At 46.0% G+C, this 7250-nt stretch overlaps 1 non-coding gene across 1 annotated transcript; it reads right to left on the minus strand.

Moving 5' to 3' along the window:
- Nucleotides 1-1273: 1273 nt before the first annotated feature.
- Nucleotides 1274-1387, minus strand: trnal-caa (transfer RNA leucine (anticodon CAA)). The gene is made up of 2 exons: nt 1350-1387; nt 1274-1319 (listed from the first exon to the last, which is right to left on the minus strand). It is a non-coding gene; the product is annotated as a tRNA-Leu (tRNA).
- Nucleotides 1388-7250: the final 5863 nt, after the last annotated feature.

Below are 7250 nucleotides of genomic sequence, written 5' to 3' on the forward strand. Positions count from 1 at the left end.
AACTCTCTTCAAACCCACATGAACAGCTGTGTTTTACATAATAGAGTGAATGACTACTTTGGTAAGAGAGTATACATACACAACACACACTATATCGTGGAATTTGAAATGAAAATGGACGTGATGCCTTTTCTCAGGTTTTCCAGCATGTGAGAATTTAAAGCTCATAGCAGCACAGCACTGAAGCTGGTAATGCACACAGTTTAGGCCATCTGTCACCAAAAGGATGACGAGGCTTTGGAGAGTGTACAGAAGAGATTTAACAAGATGATACCTGATTTAGACGTTTTTTTTGCGATGACGAGAGTTTCTACAAACTTTGGTTGTTTTTTTCTCTGGAGCAGCAAGGCTGATTGTGAATCTGATAGACGTCTCTCAGATTTTGGGAGGCATAGATGAAGGTAGAGCACACAGAAGCTCTCTCCATCCCAGAGGTGACATGTCTTATATCATAGGGCATACATTTCAAATAAGAGGGGATTGTTTTGAAGAAGATGTGACAACACCCTATCACTCAATGTCGGCAAGACCAAGGACAGATTGTTGTCTTGAGGAGAGGGAAAACCACAGGTCCTTGAGCCAGTTTTCGTTGGAGGAAGTAATTTTAAATTGGTAGGTATTACTATGTCCTCTATGTTCTTAGGGAACTGCGGGGATTCACCATGGCCTCAAAAACCTTGATGAACTTCTGCAGATGTGTAGTAGAGAGTAGATTGCCTGCCTGCATCACGACTTCGTACGGAAATAGCAATACATTTGAAGGAAAATCTTCAAAAGTTTAGCGGATTGACCCAGTCCGTCACGGGTAAAGCACTACAAAACATTCAGCACATCTGCATAACGCTGTCATCGGAAAACTGCATCCAGCGCCAGAGGTTCTCACCAACCAGGAATTTTTCTTTTTACGCTGCTGCCATTAGGTAGAAGGTAAAAGAGCCTCCGGACTCGCACCGAGAGGTGCAAGAACAGTTTACACTCACGTCCCCATCCATTGAATATTCCGACAGCCAATGATTTCACTTTAAACACTATTCTATATTGATTAGATGAGTAGAAAAGAGTACACAGTCGACGTTACGGGCCGAGATCCTTCTCCATGGAATTGTTTCTGAATAAATCGCTCACCCAGAAATCGGTGTGCGATGATCTGTTGTACTGTGATGAGCAGGGTCAAAAGCCACAATCTATTCTACCGTTTTCCTAATCCACACTAAGAACCTACGTTTTGTTGCAGAAATAACATCACCTGGATTGAATGTTTAACAACAAAAGATGTCAGGAGTGGGATTCGAACCCACGACCCCAGCTGGAGACCAGAACACTCGCGTTTGTCGGAAGGATTTTCATACCTTGAGTCTGGCGCCTTAGACCACTCGGCCACCCTGACTACTGTTGTGTTTGGGAACGGAATGAATCCCTGATTTGAAGGCAAAGTTATTTACGCACAAACACACATATCATCCTGCTAATCGGAAATGAACGCGAGCTTGTTACAGTTTCGCAGGTTAGGCAGCTTCTTTGGGAAGTGAAGCAAAATAATTACAGATCGAAGACTCGTGAGACGCGTCTCAGCAAGAATTTGGGAAGGAGGTTTGCTGGGATGAATGAGAACGCTTGGAAGACTCATTATTTTTACATGTAGTGAAGCGGGGAAGAAACGTTAATAGACCGTATTGAATCTGAAAACATTGAGTGCGAGTTGATCATGACAACGTCAACAGAAACTGAACACAGTTCAATTATATCTCGCAACGCTGCTTTACAGATGGATGTTAGTAACTGAACTATAAAGCTCAATAGTCTGATGACTGTGGAAGAAAGCGAAGCTGTCAATGCAGTCGGAGCAGAGTGGTGGTAGAGGGGAACTGATTAGGTCTGGAATCCAAAAAGAAGCGTAGAGCTTTGAGACCTTCCTGACCATGGATGTCCAGTCCTTATATACTTCCATCCCCCATCAGGAAGGTCTCAATGCTCTACGCTTCTTTTTGGATTCCGTCTAGCGGAATTAGTCCTTACTCTTAATAATTTCTCCTTTGGCTCCCCCCACTTCCTCCAAACTAAAGGTGTAGCTATGGGCACCCGTATGGGTCCTAGCTATGCCTGCCTTTTTGTTGGGTTTGTGGAACAATCTATGTTCCGTGCCTATTCTTGTATCTGTCCCCCACTTTTCCTTCGCTACATCGACGACCGCATTGGCGCTGCTTCCTGCACGCATGCAGAACTCATTGGCTTTATTAACTTTGCCTCCAACTTTCACCCTGCCCTCAAGTTTAACTGGTCCATTTCCGACACCTCCCTCCCCTTTCTAGATTTTTCTGTCTCTGTCTCTGGAGACAGCTTATCCACTGATGTCTACTGTAAGCCTACTGACTCTCACAGCTATCTGGACTATTCCTCTTCTCACCCTGTCTCTTGCAAAAACGCCATCCCCTTCTCGCAATTCCTCCGTCTCCGCCGCATCTGCTCTCAGGATGAGGCTTTTCATTCTAGGACGAGGGAGATGTCTTCCTTTTTTAAAGAAAGGGGCTTCCCTTCCTCCACTATCAACTATGCTCTTAAATGCATCTTCACCATTTCACGTACATCTGCTCTCACTCCATCCTCCCGCCACCCCACTAGGAATAGGGTTCCCCTGGTCCTCACCTACCACCCCACCAGTCTCCGGGTCCAACATATTATTCTCTGTAACTTCCGCCACCTCCAACGGGATCCTACCACTAAGCACATCTTTCCCTCCCCCCCTCTCTCTGCATTCCGCAGGGATCGCTCCCTACGCAACTCCCTTGTCCATTCGTCCCTCCCATCCCTCCCCACTGATCTCCCTCCTGGCACTTATCCGTGTAAGCGGAATAAGTGCTACACATGCCCTTACACTTCCTCCCTTACCACCATTCAGGGCCCCAGACAGTCCTTCCATGTGAGGCAACACTTCACCTGTGAGTCGACTGGGGTGATATACTGCGTCCGGTGCTCCCAATGTGGCCTTTTGTATATTGGCGAGACCCGACGCAGACTGGGAGACCGCTTTGCTGAACATCAACGCTCTGTCCACCAGGGAAAGCAGGATCTCCCAGTGGCCACACATTTTAATTCCACATCCCATTCCCATTCTGACATGTCTATCCACGGCCTCCTCTACTGTAAAGATGAAGCCACACTCAGGTTGGAGGAACAATACCTTATATTCCGTCTGGGTAGCCTCCAACCTGATGGCATGAACATCGACTTCTCTAACTTCCGCTAAGGCCCCAACTCCCCCTCGTACCCCATCTGTTACTTATTTTTATGCACACATTCTTTCTCTCACTCTCCTTTTTCTCCCTCTGTCCCTCTGAATATACCTCTTGCCCATCCTCTGGGTCCCCCCCCCCTTGTCTTTCTTCCCGGACCTCCTGTCCCATGATCCTCTCGTATCCCCTTTTGCCAATCACCTGTCCAGCTCTTGGCTCTATCCCTCCCCCTCCTGTCTTCTCCTATCATTTTGGACCTCCTTCTCCCCCTCCAACTTTCAAATCCCTTACTCACTCTTCCTTCAGTTAGTCCTGACAAAGGGTCTCGGCCGGAAACGTCGACTGCACCTCTTCCTAGAGATGCTGCCTGGCCTACTGCGTTCACCAGCAACTTTGATGTGTGTTGCTTGAATTTCCAGAATCTGCAGAATTCCTGCTGTTAGAGCTTTAAGTTCCTCGTCTTAAACATCACCGCGGATCTCACGTGGTCTGTACATACCGGCTGTGTGGCACAACAGCACCTCTATCACCTGAGACCTCTGAAGAAGTTTAGGATGGGCTCCCAAATTCTAAGAACTTTCTACAGGGACACAATGGAGAGCATCCTGACTGGCTGCGTCACTGCCTGCTATGCGAACTGTACTTCGCCCAATCGCAGGACTCTGACATCCCGATGCGTCTGTAGATATGATCTTCCGACTCTTCAGGACATTTACTAAGACAGGTGTGTAAAAAGCGTCCGATGGATCTTTGGAGACCCGAGTCACCATGACCACAAACTGTTCCATCTGCTATCATCCTCGAAACAGCATCACAGCATAAATGCCACCTCCTTATGACAAAAAAAAATAAAAAGCCATCACGTAGGCATTCTAGACATTCTCACTGTTGGAATCCAGCAACAACATAATTTTCCCAGTCTTGCAAAATATTTAAATCCCTCATGACGATTGTTATATTAATTACCCTTTAGGCATGGAGTTAGTCCTCAAGACTGAGGACTCCAGCCTCCTGCCTCCTGCCAAGCCTCGCCTCTAGTCTCTAGCCTCAAGCCTGAGGACTCCAGCCTCCTGCCTCCTGCCAATCCTCGGCTCAAGCCTCTAGCCTCTAGCCTCAAGCCTGAAGACTCCCGCCTCCTGCCTCCTGCCAAGCCTCCCCTCTAGCCTCTAGCTTCAAGCCTGAAGACTCCCGCCTCCTGCCTCCTGTGAAGCCTCGCCTCTAGTCTCTAGCCTCAAGCCTGAAGACTCCAGCCTCGTCCTTGCCTAGTTCTGGGGTCCGAGCCACAGGCAAGACCCAGGTACTGGGTCGTCGTCCACTCTCTGGCTCGGAGTCCAAGCCCGGGCTACTAGCTCTCTTGTCTAGTCCTTTTCCCGGTTCCCGGTTTTCGTGTCCATGACCTTGCCCTCACCCTGTATCCTAGTCCTGTCCCTAGTACTTCAAGTGTCTTGCACTTGGGTCCGTTCCTAGCCACCTCCTTATGACAAAAAAAAGCAATCACGTAGGCATTCTAGACATTCTCACTGTTGGAATCCAGCACCAACATGAATTTCCCAGTCTTGCTGAATATTTAAATCCCTCATGATGATTGTTATATTACCCTTAAGGCATGGAGTTCTATCTCCCGTTGGAATTCGTATTCCACATCCCTACTCTTGTCTGTGTGGTCTCTCTGAAAATCATATCAAGGTGCTTTACCCTTACAGTTCGTTAGCTCTATCCACAATGATACAACGGCTTACGACCTCTTTCCAATGATATGATTTCATTTTTAACCAACACAGCAACACCGCCCCGTCCACATTCTTTCCTGGACGTTTGCTACAACGTGTATCACTCACATTAGTTGTTCTTTCCACAGCGTACACACGTATGCCCGTATGTGGCTCTGCTAGAACTTCTTCTACAATATCCAGTAAACAACGCGCATTCAAATATAACACATTCAGTCCATTTCAATTTCGCCCGCCTTTTTAAGTTGCAGCTCATCTTCTTGACAGCAATTTTGCTGCATCGTCAGCCTTTCCTTTCTAACGGTCTCGTTACACATTGTCTCTGTTTCTCAAACAACTGCCGCATCTTCAGGACTACCACGCCGGTTCCCTGCCCCATGCCAAATTAAGACAAACTGATCAGAAAAACTCGAGCCAACTTGCCCGCTAGGACAGTAGACCCCAGGGGTAACTTGTCGTACCCTCCCCAGAATCTCTTCCACAATCTCAAATACAATCTCATTTTGATCGTTATTGTGAATGAGAAAAACGGCAAAAAAAAAAAAAATCGTCCCCGTGGTCGAGGACTCCACGGATAATCAGCACTCTTCAAAGATTGCCTGTCTGACGTAAATGGTCGCGTAACCAGGACCTGTGATATACCGCATCTGCTCATAGGACCATCCTCCACCTACTCCCACATCTACACTGATCCTGATCGGTGGGATGGAGGGAGAGTAGTTGGCTAAGTAGGTGGACTAGCCATAATCAAGAGTGACCTGCAGGCCAGCAGAGGAAAGGGGAGACTTACATCTCTTTTATTTGGTTTATCTGGACAAAAATAATTTGGACATTGTTCAGTGGAGAAGTGGATAAAGAACCGAAAGTATGAAAGGAACTGCAGCTTGTATTCAGTGGTGCAGATAATGGAACTCACGGGGGAATCTAATGATATCGAGTTTGCATCAATTACAGGTTTATACAGCAGCATCTTGTTCTGATCTCGCATATTGGTAATGACAAAGGTAATATAATTGTTGAAATATCATGTATGCATATCAGCACACAATTCACATATATAAACACTTAAACGTATTGTGAAGAATGTTACGAATAAATGTTCAGGTTTGTTTTGATTCAACCTGGCTGTGAACAACAACAAAGAGAATTAATGCACATCACAAATCAGATTAATTGCAGTCAGAAATAGCTGTAGTTAACCCGTTGCAGTTCGGCACATCCAGAATTATGGAATACGCCATATGTTTGTATTAAAAAAACACGCTATTCTTAAAGATCTTGCAATGATTTATAAACATTACTCTAAAAGAAGAAAAGGAAGAGCTCTCTGTAAATGGGGACGGATGAGAAGCACAGCCTTGATGAATCTGTCCAAAGTCTCAGCCGCTGACACGCAAACTGATCTCTCTGACATCATGGAGAGCCACTCTCTGGATTGGAACTGCAGAACAGCGGATATGAAACAGACACATTGAGTGTAATGCTGGAACTTCAGAAAGATTACAGGACCTTGCATTTAATAAACGTAGTGTTCTACACTTTCAAAGTTTGTCACTGCTCACGCTGATGTTGTCACTGGATCTCGGCTCACTGAGCTGAGATGATGATCTCACTGCAGGCCAAGCTGCCGACGTCATTACTATTCAAGGCCCACAGTTCACCATGATGATAATGTCGTCTCTTGAGCCATAACAGTGACCACAGTGATAATGTTACAGCGTGTCCTGGTCATTCACTGAAATGCATTCCTAAGTCACCTATATTTTAAATTCTACTTCTCTGCATGGAATTCAACTGGAGATTTATCCAACTCCCCGAATGTTCCCATATGCCAGCCGATCGCGATTACCTAGATCAAAGGCACCATAAATGCAGCATTGTATTTTGTACGTTACTGCCCCATATGACAGTGTAACCAGCAAGACAGGTGGACAATTATTCCAAGTGCTACTGTCCTGCTGCTTCACCGCTAACCTGAAATGCAGGATCACCGCCAGACCCATATATCGGCTTTTACCTTAAAAGTGCAACAGATTGTTATTCTGATGCCAATACAGTAGATTGCAATTTGTCAACATGCATCTGATATGGTTTCTGTATAGAGCATCCTGTGCACAGCAGACTGGGAACTATATCAAATGATCACCAACAGAAAAACTTGTTTTATAGCCCGGACGACGCAGCGAAGGGATTAACAATGCAATAATGTAATTTGGTGGCAGAACCGTTGACGATTTTAACTTTAACCTTTGCGTAGCAGATTCAGTCTCCCCGTGTGTAGTACAAACGA

The sequence above is a fragment of the Mobula birostris genome, chromosome 4 (genome assembly GCF_030028105.1).
Source record: "Mobula birostris isolate sMobBir1 chromosome 4, sMobBir1.hap1, whole genome shotgun sequence".
Taxonomy (NCBI): Eukaryota; Metazoa; Chordata; class Chondrichthyes; order Myliobatiformes; family Myliobatidae; genus Mobula; species Mobula birostris.